We start from the raw sequence: 19,838 nt of genomic DNA, 5'->3' as shown, positions 1-19,838 counted from the left end.
CCCTGGTAGCAACAAGTTAAACAGTATAGCTTCTCTTGTGCCAGACTTGAACATACAAGGGGTAAGCAGCTCAGAGTCAAGACCAACACTCCAGGAGTTGGGTGGAAACAAACTTGTGGCAAGCAGATTGTAAACTCATTTATTGCAGGAACAGCTACACATTTTATAGGTTTCTTTCCCAATCACAATGCACCATGGAGAATCAGACCACCAGATTCCTATACAGTTTCCCTTGGTAACACTGAGTCAATTTGGGGGAGTTGTGTACTTCCCTAAGTGGCCAAGGTGGAATGCTCCTCCCTCCAGGTTTACACACTTGAGACATTCACTGCTGCTGGCCAAGAACTAGGATTTCTCCCAAGAAAATGGGATGAAAGATGGTGGGTGAGAAGTGAAGCAGTACTTCTTATAGCTCAGTTACTCAGTGGGAATACTGCTTCTCCCTGAGGTGGATGAAAATGGGATTGCACTCATATTCAATATTGGGCAAAGAATCTGAAAAAAAGAGTTTGAGTACATGAAGTGAGGAAAGGAGACAAAATTAGAGAAAACTGATATGCAGAAAGAGTGGAATTGCCACATAGGATAGAAAATGCTGAGAAATTCCAGAAACAGGTTTAGCAAAAAAAAATCCTGAGGCTAAATGCACACATATTTTAGTCAATGCAGAGGATGTTTGACTCCTGAAGTGGGTCCACAGAAGACAAAATGAGCTCAGAAATCATCTGTGGGAAGCTGGGCCAGGTGCCAGGCCACATCTTGGGATTACCATGCACCAGTGCAAAAGCAATTTTGAAGTCTACAAGTGGGTCAGCATGACTTTATCTGAGACTAGCAAAGACTTAACTGAGCCCAGCAAACCAGGGGAAAATCAGACCCACCTCTTTCCCACTGTTCCATCTGGCAGCTCACAGGTTAAGTTATGGAAAATAGCAAACCCCAAATATTGTAACCTGGGAATAGGGAGTGAGGAGGAGGGCCATATATTGATGGCATTGATTCATTTTCAGTGTATTCTCTCCCCCTGACAGGACAATCCTTAGAAAGAAGTGGCCATCATTTAGTGGAAAGACAAGTCCTGGGAAGGAGACATCCATCAAGCCTAAAGTGACAGTCTCTGAGAGGAATCCAAGGCATTGATCCTTCTCCATATAAATCCTTTCCCAGTGACAGTAAATAGGACTCTGAAGGGAAACAGATAAGCACTGAATGGTGACCCCAGACCCTCCATCATTCCCCAAGCAAAAATATTGCCCAGTAAAACAAATCTCAAATTCCCAAAAACCTGTTTCCTAAGTGCTCAACTGACATGCTCTGTCCATAAAGTCACCTCTCAGAGTAGCCTATGTAAGCACAGGCTCCCACTTTGGCCAGTGGCTCATTTTCCACCAAGAAAGTGGGTTCATTAGAGGGTGGACCTTTTTCTCATTTAATGTGCTTCATCATTGATTTCATTGATGAATAAAGGCTGTGCTTATCCAAGAAGTTTGTAGCTGGCTCAGACATTCTGTGCTAACATTTTGATTCTCAGATCAGGAAACAGAAAAAGGTTATATTTAGTCATTCCCTGTATCTCAAAAGCCCATTCCCTCTCCCCACAGTCAAAGTTAAATGACTGATGAGTCCTGAAAGTGACCATCAAACATCCAGCACTTCTGTGGCTTTCTGAAAGTTGGGGGTCACCACAGCTACCACTCAAACTATGACTGAATCCCAAAACTCAGTGTGCCAACCCTCCTTGTAGAATGTAGTCCCTTTATGTCCTCTGAAGTCCACTCTAGCTGAGCAACTGTCAGGTTTTGTGTGAGAGAAATTTGGTGTGTGTGAGAGAGGGGGACCAAAGGCACATTAAGACCACATGCCAGGGCCATTCTCTGATGCTGCATGAAGATCTTATGTCTCACATCTGGTTCTAACAACCCACAGGGATACCAAATATCAACCAGCTGCTACATTATTGTAGCTTTATGCCACATGGAAAGTGCAAGGTTTTGTGGCAAATCCTTTATTGGCATTAAGGTTGTCCCATTTCTATTTCCTCCTGTCCCCAATCTACCTTTCCCTACACACTCAGCAAACCTCCTGAATCAAAGGCCATTCTGTTCCTGCCTGCAAGAATGGCCTCTCCATTATCCCCAGAAAGGTAAGACTCCATATATCTGGGCCTCCAGCAGATAAGTACCTACCCTTTAGCTAGCCAGCATCCTGGGTTTTCCCTGTCATTGATTGGGTGAAGTCTTTCCCCTAATCCCCAGTGGAAAAAGTCCAGTCCAGTGACTGGCACACCTGTGTCATAGGAATCCAGACGATGTTATGCCCTCAAATCATCAATTCCATTGAGTCTCTCCAAATACGGGACTTACTCAGTCATTTCCCAGAGACACCAAATTGAACTTTCTCCTTACCAATTTTAAGAACTCTACTCCAAAATGGACCTCAAAATTCAACCCCTCATCAGACTCAGGACTCAACGTTGGCCATAGTACAAATTAGATAACCAGTACACATGTCACAAGAACAGAATTCTTGATAACAAAATTCTCTAGGCTTTGGGAAAATATTTAATACACAATGGCAAATGGTTTGAGGTTCCCTACCTTCACCCTTTGTTCCTCCTTCACTCAAACACCAAATATACCACCCTACACCTTCACACTTTTAATGATACTCTCTCTGACCAATTTATCAGTGGGTCTGTGCTTGATGCCATAAAAAGCATAAATAGTTACAGAACGGCACCAAGTATTTCCAGGAGCAATTTCTAGATACTGCTTTCAAGACCTGTAACAATAAGAAAGATGAGGCCAAACAAAAGAAAGAAATTCATCTTAAATTAAACACCAATTTTGAGCCTCAGCCATCCATAGCCATAAAAATTCACTGCTGTTCTTGTCCCCACAGTCCCTGTAATACACCCCCTGAACGCTGTTTCTGATGTGGGTGGACTGTACATTGGGCAAAATCTTGTCATAACTCAAGGCTGCCCACGAAGCCACATCCCCAATGTTGGCAATGGGTATGCTAGAAAGTGGACTGTCCCTGGGGAAAAACAACCCTTCCCTCAGTGCAGCCTAATTTCCACATCCCATAATAATTCTGAGGAACTCCAAGTTATAGGGATGTTGAAGAGCCAAGTAGCAGGTCAATATCCTTCTGAAGAGATTTTAAGGGTAGAGTTATCTGGCAAATATTTTCCCTTACTTAAAATTATTATCAAAAGTGTAATTAGGATCCTCAATTCTGAGTGAGTTCTCAGGCTCATTTCATGTAAAAAGGAGCCATATTACAAGCTTCTACCCTCAGCTTACACAGCAGCCTCATCCTCAAAAGTAATGGGAGATGTTTCATAATTGTCTGCTCAAATCTGGGCATCCTGATTACCAACCAAGTTCAAAAGGGATAAAAAGCCCTACGCATCAATTTCCCTAGCCAGACCATGCTGAAGCTTGCATTGGAACATAGACAGAAGAGGCCTGCAGGCTCAGCAAGAGATTGATCTAAGACTGAAGGAACAAAAATGTCAGTTTAACTTCTTTCTGGCATCTCTGTTCCACTCTCTCTCCCTCCTTCTCCCTCTCTCATTCTCTCATGCTGCTTTACTAAAACAATTAATGGTCCTGCCATTATTTTTGTCTATTATTCATGTTCATTTTATTTACACACACACACACACACACACACACACACACACACAAATGCACATACACATACACATACATACATATATAATAATTTTAATCTGGTACACCTAGGTTAATGTATTTTTTGATCAGAACTATTTTGTTCAATTATCAAGGTCTTTTTTTTACATTCTGCTTTGTTCAGAGGCCAATTTGCAAAAGTTAGTTCTCAATCTGATAGAATTTCAAAGACTATAAGATCTTTGCACCTCCTTTCATTCCTCTACTTGGGAAACCATGAATCCTCAAGTTTTATATTATAATGCCCTTTGGCAGATGGATGTAACTTATCTTCCTCCCTTACACACCTAGTCTTTCTTCCATGTTACCATAGATACATCTTCAGGCCTTATATGGGCCAGTGTACATCATTCAGAGAGGGTCTCATCCTGTATCTCTCACTTGCTCCTTTGCATTCCCAGTATGGGTAAACCTAATCATTTAAAAACTGATAGTTTCTCTGCTTATACTTCTAGTCCCTTTGCTCAGTTCTGTAATCAATGGCATAAAATTCTAATCCACGGAATTCTCCAAAATCTCACTTGACAGGCTTTAGTTGAACACACATATCGCACATTTAAAATGTGCCTTAAAAAAGGGGAGTGGAACCTTTATTATTATTTATTTATTTATTATTTATTACTAGTAAGACTTGCTCTTTATTAATAATGCTCTCAATATTGTCTTGTTCACAATAAATGATCTTAATGTGCAATATGAAGGTAATACTCATTGCTGGTCCTCTACCTTGGACAGTCACTTTACCCCTACAGTACCACTATGAAATATTTATGTAAAATATTGAGTTCCAACAGATCCAAAATGGCAGGATCCTGTACATTCAATACATGGATTAGGGGATATCCTACTGTTTTTACTCCTACAGGTTCTGTCTGGATTCCTCCCAAGCTGTGAGACCCATCAATCATCATGTGGTGGCATCAAAGACTTCACAATTTGATTCCCAAATTCTATTAGGTCCTAGATAGAGGAACCTGATTCAAAGAAGAAACCTCTGACAAGAACAAGGGACCCAAGAGACCCCTATCTTTGAATCTTCTAGTGACTTGGGGGATATAAATAGGTCAACAACATCTGCTCAATAATTTCCAACCCAGATAGGTTTAGAATGTACATCAGAAAATTTGGTTACATCTCTGTTTGCAAAATTTACCCAAAATTATTGTGTTGTATCCCTGTTGGAGGTGATCCTGTACAAAAAACTGTTTCATCTTTGGCTTCCTGCACTCATTATAATATTTGGGACTGCTCAGTGGAAATTGTTAATTCTTCTGAAAAATTATATTCATCAAAATATTCTTGATAATAGGACTGCTATTGATTATTTGCTGTTGTTATATCATAAGGGGTGCCATGAATTTAACAATATATATTGTTTTAATTTAACTGAAAACAGTAATCTCATTCAAAAGAAATCGGGTCATCTTAAAGACAATATAAAGAAGGTGCAAATAGATGATGGAGGTTGGGATTTATTACATTGGCTAACCTCATGGTTACCAAATTTTGTATAGATAAAACAGCTTTTCTTTTCTTTTCTTTTTTTTTTTTTTTTTTGTGGTGCTGGGGATTGAACACAGGGCCTGTGCTTGCAAGGCAAGCACTCTACCAACTGAACTATATCCCCAGCCCAAAACAGCTTTTCATTGAAGGATGTTTATTGATACTTGTCTTATTATGTTGTGCTTGTTTTTGCCAATATCTGCCTTGCTTTCTCCCTCCACCTTCCTTACACAAAAGACAAGTCTTGTCTATTCAAAAGGCATACAAAACAAAAAGGGAAGTTGTAGAGATTCGGGCCAGTCAAAAAGTACAGAGGAGCCTAATTCCTTTGAGTGGGCAAACACCTCAGGACATTAAAGGCCTTCTGTTTGAATAGATTATAAACACTCTGCAACTCCTCTGTCCTTCAGGCCTGGAGACATTATCTTATTAGAAAAACATTTGGTACTAGTGGACTCTGAGAAGCAAGCAAGTTATATGATCTGCACATGTGCAAAGCTAACTGCACTAATACTACTTAATGTAAGTTGATATGACCATGAAATGGATAATAAAACTGAACTGACTTTCCCAAGGGAGCCACTTCTTTCTGTATGCCATCCTGTGTGCTCCTCTCTTTATTTGCTGACCCCTTAATTTTATAGCTGTCCCCAATTTACTTTTACATTGGCTTGTTCAATGTATGTGTGTACACTAGTGTATTACCCTCTCTGCATGTGTTTGTGTATAAAAATTGTCATATAAATGAATGAACTCATAAAGTAAAATTTAAAAAGTATGGTCCAAACAGCTTTAATTCATGTGATTTAGAGGGTTCAATTTAAATTGCATAAACAAGTGAGAACAAAGGATACCCATAAAATCATTATTGCACAGGTGTTTACAGGTGATCAAGCAACTAATAAAAATATAATCTATAAGTCCATCATTTCTAGGATTTTTCTTCAACAAGGAAGAGGTGAATGCTGTTTAATATACTTGTCTAACACCTTGGTTCTTAGTAAGTAAATTAGATTTGACATATATGGGTTTAGCCTTCTTAAATGTGTTTTCTAAAAGCATCTGATTAATTTAAAAAGATAAAATTCTAACTGTTAAATATAACATCATGTACTCTTCTTGAACTCCTATGGGGTGTTACACTTAAACATTGCTTTCTGTTTTCATGAGCTGGCAAACAAACAGATATGATTCTACATACAAAGTCTCCAAAGTTGCAACTGTGTTTCAATTAGAGTACTGTAAATAACATAGTATTTCTTCTTATTAAAGTGGAGTAATTTGTCTAAATTCAGAAGTTTCATGAGGGCTATCTCAGAATGTAAATTAAGAGAAGTGGTCAACAGATAGAAAAGAAAAATTACAACTTTCTAGGAATGGAAATATATTTAGTAGAAGATAAAATGTTTCTAGGTAAGAAAGTATATGATCAAATAAACAAGAGTGTTTAAGTAATAAGAAGGTCTGTGTGAGAAAAGGGCAAATTTCAACAAGTTTGTTAGTAACTAAGTTGGTTATATGTATGTAGAACAATCAGTTAAATCTATTTAAGGTTTTTCCCTGAGGTCAAATACTAAAGCACTAATATAAAACCAAGGTTTAATCTATGTGTTCACCTGACAATGACTTCTTAAAACATTAATTTACTCTTAACATTGTGTCTGCTAACTCTTTAGAGCAACTAATTGTAAAGAAATTATGATCTATTGAACAGTGGTTACACAGCAACAACCATTATTTTTGAGTATTATGTCACATTACAAAGTCTAATTTTTTCCTTTAAAAGCTAAACTTGATGAATATAAAACCATTAGTATAACATACTAAATATATTCATGACTTCCAGGTGTACAAGTCTTAAAAGCAGGAGGTTTAAAAGGACATTTTTATCAAGATGATATTCTCTAAACTAGAATTGTTTGTAATGGTAATTTTAGACTTATAAGAATTGGAAATTATATTGGGGATATATTTATATCATTTAATGTTCTGTAATCAAACCTGAACCTAATGCTGTTTTTTACACTGGTACAAAATGTAAATATATTTCTATAAGACAATGAGAGTCAAATCTTTTTAAAAGTTAATATTGTGAAACATGGAAGCATTTTGGGATTTTTCCACACAAAAAGAAAGTAAAAACTTGCTCAGCCTCTTTGATTTATGTATTAAATGTAATGTTATATTATGTTATCTAACATTCATATAGACTCAGAAAATAATATGTGCAACTTTGTAAAATTACATTTAAGAAAGAGGCAAAGATCTGCTTCAAAACTAGAACACTTTATCTAAGATTTGTCAAGAACCCTGCCTTACCTGAGAAAAGGCTCTGCCTCACATCTTACCACATGTTAGAATGGCTCCAGAAAAAGACAGTCTTTATCTCATTTAAAGTTATGTTCCAAAGATTGATGTTTTCTGTAAAGATTACTGTGATCTCAAACATGGGATATAATGTATAACTCAGCCAAAATTCAATGTAGCTATTACACAAACTAAATATGTTTAACTCTTGTTAATTTTAGTTTGTATTTTCCTTGTAAATGTTATAACTGTTTCCTGTTAATGTTTTGCAGAGGTATGGCTTCAAGAACATACAACCTTGGTTTATTTGAGATAATAAGCCATCACCCACAGGACAGAGAGAATATAATGCTAGCTTCCAGTATAATACAGACCTCCATTAAATAAAAGGGGTAAATAACTCTAAGGTTGTTGATATTGAAGTTAAAGTCTAGTACTCTTACTTTAAAACTGGTGAGACAGGCTTGCTGGATATTTAAGACCAAGACTTAAAGATTAAGGTTAAAATAAAAGGTCAAGAAAGCCAATATTGGGCGGGGGAGATAGTTCAGTTGGTAGGGTGCTTGCATCGCAAGCACAAGGCCCTGGGTTCAATCCCCAGCACTGCAAAAAAAAAAAAAAATAGCCAATATTTTGCTATTGCCTTCTGAGTCAGCCTAAATCAAGAGAACATGGGAACTTATCTAAGGATAATTGTTAACTCTGGGCCAGCCACTTAACCTCCCAATCAGAAAGATTAATGAGACCACTGGAGAACACAAGTTAATCAGTACACCTGCTGTACAGAGGAGGGTCATTGGAGAAGGGAATTTTACTGAGACCCAGCAAACTCAAGTATCAGAAATTTTTGAATGAAATTCAACAATTAAAGATTTTACAAGATTTAGGATGGGCCCAGAGACTCCAGGGCCCTAAAAATATTACCCAATTTTGTGTTACTAGAGTTCCATATAATGACACTGAGATTTAATGGCAAGTTGTATACATTTACCTAATGGGACTTGATAACTTTCATGTTTCTTTGATTGTGTTGAAATTACAGTCTCATGTTTTTACCATGGCCAATGCCAAAACACCTGCTTTTGATAATAAAGAAGTTTGGGGTGGTTTAGCTGAAGGGATTTATCATCTTAACTCTTCAGAATACTTTCCTAAACATATAGCTGAGTAACCAGCTCTAACTATACTGTTAATTTCTTCTGTTCTTGTTTTGCATGATCTCTCAAGCAGGATGGAGACAAAACATCAGGAAATTACAGTTCCAAAGTTAATCATACTTGCTATGATTCTGAGAGCATGGAGGTGCATCCTAATTTTAAATGGGGCAGGTTGGCCTTGATTAAGGAAAATAGAATTCCAACAATCTTACTTGCTGTGTACATTATGTGTTTGATTCCCGGCATTATAGAAGAATATATCCTGTTTTGACACTGGAAAACTCTTTTATTAGCCCTAACACACTTCCCCTGATGTAAGGGGGGAAACCCAAAGAAACTTATTTCACTTGATTACACTGATCTTGAGACTTAGGCTTGGGGTTAAGGTATTGATCAGAATCTATGCTGAATAGATATTAAAAAGCATTGGGGCTACTTGTTGGAATGTATGCTGTACAGATGTTTGGAAGGAATGCAGGTTCATGGCTTTCTATTTGTTTCATTTTAGTCCCTAAGTCTGTATTTCATGTTACCTCCATTTTAGCCCACCGCCATTTCCATCTTCCCTTGTACAAAGGAGGGGACTAGAATGCTTAACCTCACAGGGTTGATTTCACATTTAAAAACCAAAAGACCTTATTTGGGGCCAATCACACTCATTATCTGACAGTTGACTGCCCTATCTTTATGGTGGTAGGAATGAAAGCTGCCAGTCACAAAGAATGTGGAAATGGGTTCCAGTAGTATTAAATTATAACCTTTTAAGATTTGAGAAGATACCCTATTTTGGCTCTGCTGATTTCTGCAGAGAGAGTTTCCTAACAATCTCTGTATGGTCAATATGACCTTCATTGGACAGAGTGCTCTGCATATTAATGTGTATAAAGAAAGAGTCTCTATACAATTGACAGTGGGGAACTCACTTGTAGATGGCATTATGATGATAAGGGAGACTGGTTAAAGAACAATATCCCATGCTCTAAATGCATGAGTCCAAAATGGAAGGAAAAAAGTTTAAGGCACAGCTATTTTTTTTACATACCAGACTGTCCAAAGCCTCTTCTGGGATAATATTTGTTGGTACATTAAATGTAGAGAACACTTCCAAAGAGCAACAACTTCATTTGCATGTGCATCTCAGAAAAAGGAAACATAGTCTGCATTGTTAGAGGTTTACTATACGTTAACAAGACCTTTTAGGAGAGAGAGACCCTGAGAAAGGTGACCAGTGTTATCTTAACCAAGATTTTGTTTTAGGGGAAATAACTTACCCGGGGGAAAAATAACTCCTTAAGAAAGAGGTATTACTGGGGATTCATTCTCTTCTGGACAATTGTTTAAAATGTAAATTGAGTCAGACTTGCCACATATCCTACTTTCATCTGTTAAAAACCCTCACACTCATGAGCAACAATTTGTACAAGATCTGAGAGCTATAAAGTTTTTATTAAAGTGTAATGTCCAGGCAGGCACAGTGTTGCATGTCTATAATCCCAACCGTGCAGAAGGCTGAGGCAGGAAGATTGTGAGTTCAAAACCAGCCTCAGCAATGACAAGGCACTAAGCAAAACAGACCCTCTCTCTAAATAAAATACAAAAATAGGGATGGGGATGTGACTCAGTGGTTGACTGCCCCTGAGTTAAATCCCTGGTAACCCCTACAAAAACACACACACAACAACAAACTGTAATATTCACTTCTTTTAGGATTTTTCACTGTCAGAGAAACAGATGACATAAAATTTTGATTAGGCTTGATTTTCATAAATAACCTAAATATACATGAGCTCTGTGTATTATATCCCTACTCTTCTCAGAGATCTCTCACTATTCATATTACAGAGTGGTTCCTACACACCTCAGATCACATCACACTATCTATACCCACCAGAGTCCTTCCTTCACACCCAAGTGAGTCCTTCATTTATATCTCAGATAACCTTCTGTACAAACTTCAGAATGCCCTTCTACACACCTCAGAAATCTCTACCTAAACATCCCATAGACCTTATTACTTTTCACAAATGCCTTCATGCACATTTGAGAGCCATACCTACGCTCATCAGAGAGCCCTCATGATACTTCTTTGGATATCCTCCCTGAACACCTCAGAGCTTCCTTCTACTCTGCTCAAACAACCCTTCCATCACACCTCACTGTGTCCTTATCAATCTCAGAGAGATCTCACTATCACCTCAGAGGGCCCTCCCTACACAACTGACAGCACTCCTACCATGATGGTTTGAATGTGAAGTGTCCCCAAGAAACTTACATGTGACACAAGGCAAAAATGTTCTGAGGAGAAATGATTGGGTTGTAAGACTCTCAGTTCAATCAGTGAATTAACTGAGTTGTAACTGAAGGGGTGGGGTATGGTTGGGGAGGTGGACATTGGGGGCATGGCTTTGAGGTTATATTTTTATCTGTCTAGTGGAATATATTCCTCTCCTTCTTGACCACTTGTGAGCTGCTTCCCTCTACCATACTCTTACACTATGTTGTTCTTCCTCCCATCAAGCCCCCAGGAATGTAAACTTCTGTCTACAGACTGAGGCATCTGAAACCATGAGCCCCTGAATAAACTTTTCCTCCCCTTCAGTTGTTCTGGTTGAGTCATTTAGCTGCAAGAGCAAAGAAAAACTAACTAAAACCCCCAGTCAGTCAAAAATCCCTCCTATACCACCAATAAATCCCTCCAGGAGATCTCATAAAGACCTTCCTACACACACCAGAGAACCTACTACAAAGCTCAGAGTGCCCTGGCTACTCATCTCAGAGTCCTAACTACACACTACAGAAAGCTCCCCTCCACATATCACACAGCCCTATTTTCAGCATGATGTGTTTCTCCAACTCATCTCAGAGAGCTCTCACTACTCACCTCAGCAGGCCCTCTGTATCCAGCTCACTTAGCCCTTTCTACTCACCTCAGAGCACAGTCACTATACACCTCAGTGAGCCTTCCCCACACAGCTTAGAGTGCCCTTCTTAAACATCTCAGAATACCTCACTACTCACCTTATGAGCAAGCTCTACACACCTCAGTGTATCTTTACTATGCGCCTTTATAAATCCTCACTAAACACCATTCAGCACTTCAAGTCACCTCAGAGATCCCTTCCTACAAACCTCAGAGAGCCCTCTCTATGTAGTTCAGGGTGTCCTACTTACTTACCTCAGAAAGTACTCACTACCCTCCTCAAGAACAGTCCTTATACACCTTAGTGAGTCCTCACTATACACCATTGCAAGTCCTCAATAAAGACCTCAGAAAATATTTTATTTACCACAGAGAGACCTCAATACACACTTCAGATAGCCCTTTCTACTCACCACAGAGGCCTTCTCTATACTTTCCAAGTGACTCTCCTTACTCACCTAAGGGTGCGTTCAAACTCATGTAAAGGAGTCCTATTGCACACCTTATAGAGCTCTCCTACAGACTTCAGAGGGTCATACCTACACACCTCAGAGAACCCTCCCTACACACCTCAGAGAGCCCACCCTAGACACTTCAGTGCCCTCCCTACACTTCTGTGCAAGCTCTCAACTCACTTCAAGGCAGTCCCAGTACACCTAAGAATGTCATCCCTAACACCTCCATGGGTCCTAACTCTACCTCTTCAGAAGCCTTAAACAAACTCCTCAGATAACCCTTCTTATCACCTCAAAGAGCCCTTTCTGTTCAACACAGAGGCCTTCCCTATACCTGAAGGAGCCATCCTTACCCACCAAAGGGAGCACTCTCACTAATGTCAGGCAACCCTCCTACAAACCTCCTACACAGTATATTAGGCCCACCCTACATACCCCTGAGGCCTTCTCTCCACAACTCACAGAACCCTACCTTCACATCTCAGAGAGCCATTTCTACAAACCTCAAATTCACCTCCCCATGCACCTCAGAAAGCCCTCCCAACTCACATCAAACACCCTTCCTATACACCGCAGAGGGCTCTCCATATACACCTAAGAGATGATTCTTCCCCACAGTATTAAGCAATCCCTACACATGTCAGCAATCCTTTCTACACACCTCAAAGAACTACCACACAGCCTTTGTACAAACATCAGAAACCCCCTCTTCACATTTCAGAGAGTCCTGTTACGTACCTCATATATTGCTCCTTTCACTCCTCAGTGTGTTTGTTCTCTCTACTCATCTCAGAGATCACTACTCACATTAGAGGGTCATCCCTACAATCCTCATTTGTCTCCTCTATTTACCTTGGATCACCCACCCTATAGAGCACAGAGTCCTCTCTACACATCTCAGAGAGTGTTCCACATCAACTTTGGAATGTTCTTACTACACACCTCAGAAACCCCTAACATACATCTCAGAGCCCTCACTACCCATCAAAATCCTTCCCTGGATGCCACCAAGAGTCATACCAACACACCTTGGAGACCTTCCCTTCACAACACAGAGAGCCCTTCCTAAACACCTTAGAAAGGCCTTTCTACTCACATGAATCACCCTTCCTACATACCTCATGAGTCCTTCCTAAACACCTCAGAAGTGCATCCCTAACCACCTCAGAGAACCCACACTACAAAATACAGTTTTTCGGTTTTCAGGGCTGCGAGTCTTTCCGGTAGGAGGGTGTCCTCTGAAATGCTTCAGCTTCCTGGAGTAGCAGCAGTATGACCCCACATGGCATCTTGTGGACAGTTATATGCCAAAGGAATGAGTACAGAGGTCCTAAGCAGCCTCAATATCTGGGCACAAGGTACTAGATAGAACAGAAGTAGAAATGATGGAGTCTGATTTGTTTGGACCAGCTTTATTTTTCTATTACTGGACATACATTTTGATGTGGATGGTGTGACTGGGACCAGTTTGGAGACCTTTTTAAATAAAGGTACAAAGAATCACCTTGGGAAGCAGTGTGTAAGAAGCTGTAAGCAAAGGCAGGAGTGAGGCTGGGCAAGGTTTTTATATGCCTGTAATTCCATCTTCATTAGCCTGAGGCATGACCATTGCCTGAACCCAGGAGTCAGTGGGTCAGCTGAAGAAATATAGTTGCCTCACGATTGGAAAAGTGCAGGTGTGTGAAATCCTGAGATCTTTAAGGGCTTTTGTGGCACCTGCAGGCACATCACAATCCTTAGAAAGGCAGCTGGAATGGATTCTCTTGGGATAGAAGATTGAATGTGTCATCACTTCAGTTTCTGAAAGTTTTTGGGGCTGAGGTTTGTACCCATGAAGTGTATTTCAAGTAGGATGGGGAAGGGAATAAACATGCATAATAAAAGTAATTGAGGAAAAAAATAGTTTTTCCTACTTATCTCAGAAGCTTTATCTAAACACCAGAGAGTCCTCCCTTCATAGCTGAGAGAACCCTCTCTACACAACATAAAGAACCTAAACTACAAAACTCAGAGAGCCCTCTGTACTCATCTCACAAGCTCCTACCTATACACCACAGAGCCCTCCCTTCACAACTCAGAGAACCTTTTCTAAACACCTAACAGGGTCGTATATGCACACCCTAGAGGTACTTCCTCTGAACCTCATTTAGCCATATCTACACAACTCAGAAAGACCTTTCTACACACCTAAGCCCTCACTACACAGCAAACACAGCATCTACACTCCTCAAAAATCCCTCCTTTCACTTTAGAGAGCCCTGTTACACACCTCATAGAGCCCTCCTTTCACACCTCACTGTTTCCTCTTTACTCATCTCAGAAATCTCTCTCTACTCATATTAGAGGGCAGTCTACACACCTCGGTGAGCCCCTTCTACTCACCTCAGAGTGCCCTCCCTGTACATCTCAGAGGTACATCCATACACACCCAGATTTCTTATCATAGTCCTATGCAAGCCATCCCTACACACTTCAGAGAGCTCTTTATACTCACCACGGAAGACTTCCCTCTACCTCAAATAGCACTCCTTAATCACTTAAGGGAGCACTCCCTCTTACATGAAGGAGCCCTCTACACACCTCATAAAGCACTCCTACACACTTCATTCAGCCCTCCCTACATACCTCAGAGACACTCACTGCACACCTCAGATATTCATTCCTGGACACATCAAAGTCACCTACATACACACCTCAAAAAGCCCTCCTAACTCCCATTAAGCACCCTTCCAACACACTGCTGAAGGCCATCCATACACACCTTGGAGATGCTTCCTCCATGCCACATTGAGCCATTCCTACACAACTCAGAAAGCCCTTCCTGCACACCTCAGAGAACCCTTGCTACCCAGCACATATGGCCTCTCTACAAATGTCAGAACACCTCCCTTCACAGTTTAGAGAGCTCTGTAACATTCCTGATAGGGCCCTCCTTTCACACATCAGTGTTCTTTCTACTCATCTCAGAGATCCCTCATTACTCACATGATAGTCTTGTCACTACACTCCTTGTGTATCCTTTCTATTCACCTCAAATTACCCATGTCATACATGTCAGAGGGTCTGCTTTACACACTTCAGAAAGTCTTTCCTTCATATCTCAGAAAGCATTCCACACAAACCTCAGAATTCCCTTCCTGCACACCTCAGAAAATCCTGTCTACACATCATACATGGCCTTCACTATTCACCACAATATTCTCCCTACACACCATAGAAAGCCATACCTATACACCTCAGAGAGTGCTCATGATACTCTTGTGAGGGAACTCTATTCACACCTTACAGATATGTTTTCTACTCTCCTCAAAGAACTTCTACCATAACTCAGTGGGTTCTACTAATCTCAGAGAGATTTCACTATTCACTTCAGAGGGTCATTTTCACAACACTGAGTTAGCACTCTTTCTTAGTCAAAAAACATGCTACACCATTATAGATCCCTCCTGCACACCTCATAAACACCTTTGTACCCACATGGGGTCAACCTTTTGCAATTCAGGAACCCTGCATTCCAAAAGTCAGAGTGCCCTCCCTGCTCAAAGATAGTCCTTCCTAAACACCTCAGAAACCACTCTCTTCTGTGTGTTCTCCCTACTCATCTAAGAGAACTCTTACTGCTCACTTCATAAGTCCCTCTTTACACACCCCAATGAGCCCTTTCTACTTGCCTTAAGGCATCCTCCATATTTACCACAGGGGGCCCTCCCACACAAGTCAATGAGGTCTCTGACACACTTCATAGAGCCCTATTACACACATCATAGAGACCTCCCTTTACAGCTCAAAAAGCCCATCGTACACAACTCAGAGTGCCCTAAACATCTCAGAAAATTCTCATGACTCACTTGAACAGCAGTCTCTACAACTAAAAATGTCATCCCTACACATCTCAGTGAATTCTCATTCTATTCCTTTGGAAACTCTCACTAAACAACTCAGAGGGTCCTTCTACTCAACTCAGGGAACGCTTCCTACACCTCAGAGAGTCTTTTCTGTCCACCACAGAGTCCTTTCCTATATACCTCAAATAACCCTGCTTACTCATCTTAGGGAGCACTCCACCTCATGTCAATGAGCCCTCTGACACACCCCATAAAATCCTCTCACACAATTCAGTAGGCCCTCCCCTTATACCTCAGAGGACCTCCCTACATACCTCAGAAAGCTCTACTTTCACACTTCAGAGTTATTCCTTCACAACATAGAGACACATTTCTACACAACTAAGAAAGCCCTCCGTACTAACATTAAGCATGTTTCCTACACACTGCAGTAGTCCATCCATACACACCTTAGAGATGCTTCCTCCACAGACCATTGAGTAATGCCTATAAACCTCAGAAGGCCCTTTACACACATCAGAGATTCTTTGGTATACACAACCTGCATTCTCTCTACACACCCCAGAATTCCCACACTTCTCACTTCAGAGAGCCCTAATGTACACCTCAGTGTTCTCCATACTCATTTCAGACAACTCTCACATTAGAGGGTCACCCCTGCACACCTTGTGTGTTCTTAGTACTAATCTCAGATCATCTGCACTATACACTCCAGAGAGTTCTCCCTTTACATCTCAGGGAGCCATCTGTACAAATCTCAGAATGCCCTTTCTACAAACTTAATGAAACACATCTACCTACACATCTGGTAGACCTCACTACTCCCCATAAACCCCTCCATGAATATCTCTGAGAGCTATACCTCCACACCTCAGACAGGCCTCAAAATACTACTTTAAATGTCTTACATGAAAGTCTCAGAGATTCCTTCTACTCTCCTCAGAGAACCCTCGTATGACTCCTCCATATGTTCTTCATACTCAGAGATCTCACTATTCACATCATAGGGCCCTTTCTACACAACTGAGAGCACTCTGACTTAATCAAAAAACCCTTCTACACCCCTCATAAATCCCTGCTGCACAACTCAGAGTTTTCCCTACATACCTCAGAGAGCCAACCTTATCCACCTCAGAGAACCTACACTACAAAACCCAGAGTGCCCACTCTAGTCGTCTCAGAGGGTCCTGCCTACACACCTCAGAGAACCCTCCCTTCAACATTTGTGTGTCATCCCTACTCACCTCAGGCACCTCTCACTACTCACCTCAGAATTCCTTCTGTTCACAACTCACTGAGCCCTTTTTAAATGACTTCAGAGTGCCATTCATATATGTAATACAAAGCTGCTCCCCCACCATTCCACTGCATCACAACCTAGCTTGTCAGTCTGAAAGCTGCTTTCCCCGCTGTTTCTGCTGCAGCCATTTCCCAGCCTCCCAACTACTTGTCAGTCTGTGAACATCCCTGCTAACTATTGGTTCATCATTTAGCTTGCAAGTATCCTTCTCCATTATTGGTCCCCTGTTAACCCTGCAGAATTAAACTGCTTAAGGGTAGCTACCCTGCCATCTTTTTTCTCATGCTTTCTCTCTCCTACTCACTTTCCTTCTCTCTCCTCCTCACTTTTCACACTCTCTCTTGTATACACCCTTTCTCTTTTCCTCTCTTTTCCTCTCATTTTCTCTCTTACCCTGCAGGGAGACTCTCTGTTTGCTTAATAAACTCCCTTATGTGATTTCCCATGTCTGGCGTAGTTTTTGTGGGTTTCTTACAATATACACATCAGTAAATCCTCCCTAATAACCTTTGGGGGCCCTCTCACACATCATGGATCCCTATGTCACACCCCATATTGACCTCCTTCACACATAATAGAGTCCTTCTTACACAGCTCAGTGAGCCCTCTCTCCACACCAAGAGTGTTCTCTCTACATATCTAGAAAAGCCCTTACTACTCACCTCAAAAGCAGTCCCTACACACCTCAGTCTATCCTCACTCTACTCCTTTGCAAGACCTCACTAAACCCCTAAGAGTACCCTTCTACTCACTTCAGGGAACCCTCACTACACCTCAGAGAGACCACTCTACTCACCACAGAGACCTTCCCTATACACCTCAAGTAGCTTTCCTCACTCACCTTAGGGAGCACCCGCACTCATGTCAAGGAGCTCTCCTACACACCTCATAAACCCCTCCCACACAATTCAGAGAGCCTTCTCTACATATCTCAGATCACACTTCCCACAAACCTCAAAACACCTCCATACGCACTTCAGAAAACCCTCCCTACTCACATCAGTCACACTTCCTACTCACAACTGAAGCTCAACTGACACATAAGAAAGCCATTCCTACCCAACTCAGAGAACCCACTCTACACACCTTAGAAAACCTACACTACAAGCTCAGAGAGCCCTTCCTACTCATCAGAGACTCTTACTACACACCATGAAGGCCTCCCTTCTCAATTCAGAGAGCCCCCTCTACAAGCCTCAGAGGGCCATCCATACACACCCTAGAGATTCTTCCTCTGCACCTCAATGAGAAATTTCTACACATCACAGAAAATTCTTCCTACACACTTCAGAAAGCCTCCACTAAACTCCACACAGATCCTCTTTACAAACTCAAGGAGCCTTCCCTTCATACTTCACAGACCCCTGATACACTGCTAATAGAGCTTTCCTTTCACAACTTAGTGTTTTTTCTCACCTCAGTGTTTTTTCTCACCTCAGAAATCTCTCACTATTCATATTAAAAGGCAGTCCCTAAATCTTGAAGAGCTCTTTCTACTCACCTCAGTGTGCCCTTCCTATACACCTCAGAGAGTCCTCCCTATGCACCCCAGAGTCCTCACTATAGTCCTATGCAAGCTGTCCCTACATATTTCATAGAATTCTTTCTCTTCACCAATGAGGCCTTCCCTATACACCTCAAATGACTCTTTATTCACCTTATGGAGCACTCTAAAAAGCCCTTTACACACTTCATTGTGCCCTCCCTACTTACCTCAAAGGTCCTCTCTTACCTCAGAGAGCCATTTCTACACACCTCAAAGTCAACTCCGTAACACTTCAGAATACCCTCCCTACTCACATTGAGAGCCCTTCATACACGCTGCAGAAGGCCAACCATAGACACCCTAGAGATGTTTTCTCCACACAGAATTGAACAATATCTACATGTCAGAAAGCTTTTCTTATAACCCATGGAGAATTCTCAATAAACACCATTTGCAGCCTTGCTACACACCTCAAAAATTTCTCCCTGCATGCTTTAGAGATCACTGTTACACACCTCATTAAGCCCTCTTTACACTTCAGTTTGTTCTCCTTACTCAACTGAGAGATCTCTCACTACTCATCTTAGGGGTATATTCCTACATACTTTGGGTATCCTGTCTACTCATGATGTGCACCCTACCCTGCCAGTGCACCCTAGAGAGTACTACATATACATTCCAGAGTCCTCCTCCAAACCTCAGAGAGCACTAACTTTTATATCAGTGTGTTCTCCCTACTTATCTCAGAGTTCACCTCAGAAAGCTACATGTACACAACTCACTGAGCCCTTTCTACTCAGTTGAGTGTCCTCTATATACACCCCAGTGAGCCATCCCTAATAACTTCAGACTTAGAAAACCAATAGTGAAAGGTATGCTCATGCTTTGGCATTTATTGCAACTTTCTTCTGCAGTTTTCAAACCTCCCAAAGCCATCCATGGAGAATTTCAAACTGTAGAGATTACAATTTTCATTTTATATATTTCCATTTACTTCAAGTTTCTAATTCTCTATAGAAATGACAATTTTTTAATTTATTATCACCTGTATTAACCCTTCACATGTAGATAATGGTGGTCCTAAAGAACTATCTTTGGATTCCAGCACCTGGAATATCACTGGGTCTGCCTGAAGTGATTTTAGTTTCTTTTGACTCCAGGTTA

At 40.9% G+C, this 19,838-nt stretch overlaps 1 pseudogene; it reads right to left on the bottom strand.

The window, feature by feature from the left end:
* The window catches only part of LOC124971198 (ankyrin repeat domain-containing protein 46-like), a 43,934-nt pseudogene that overhangs the window by 23,266 nt on the left and 830 nt on the right, over positions 1 to 19,838 (bottom strand).

This window comes from Sciurus carolinensis, chromosome 19 (assembly GCF_902686445.1).
Source record: "Sciurus carolinensis chromosome 19, mSciCar1.2, whole genome shotgun sequence".
Lineage (NCBI taxonomy): Eukaryota > Metazoa > Chordata > Mammalia > Rodentia > Sciuridae > Sciurus > Sciurus carolinensis.
The sequence above is the reverse complement of the archived record's forward strand: the minus strand, read 5'-3'. Positions and strand labels throughout refer to the sequence as shown.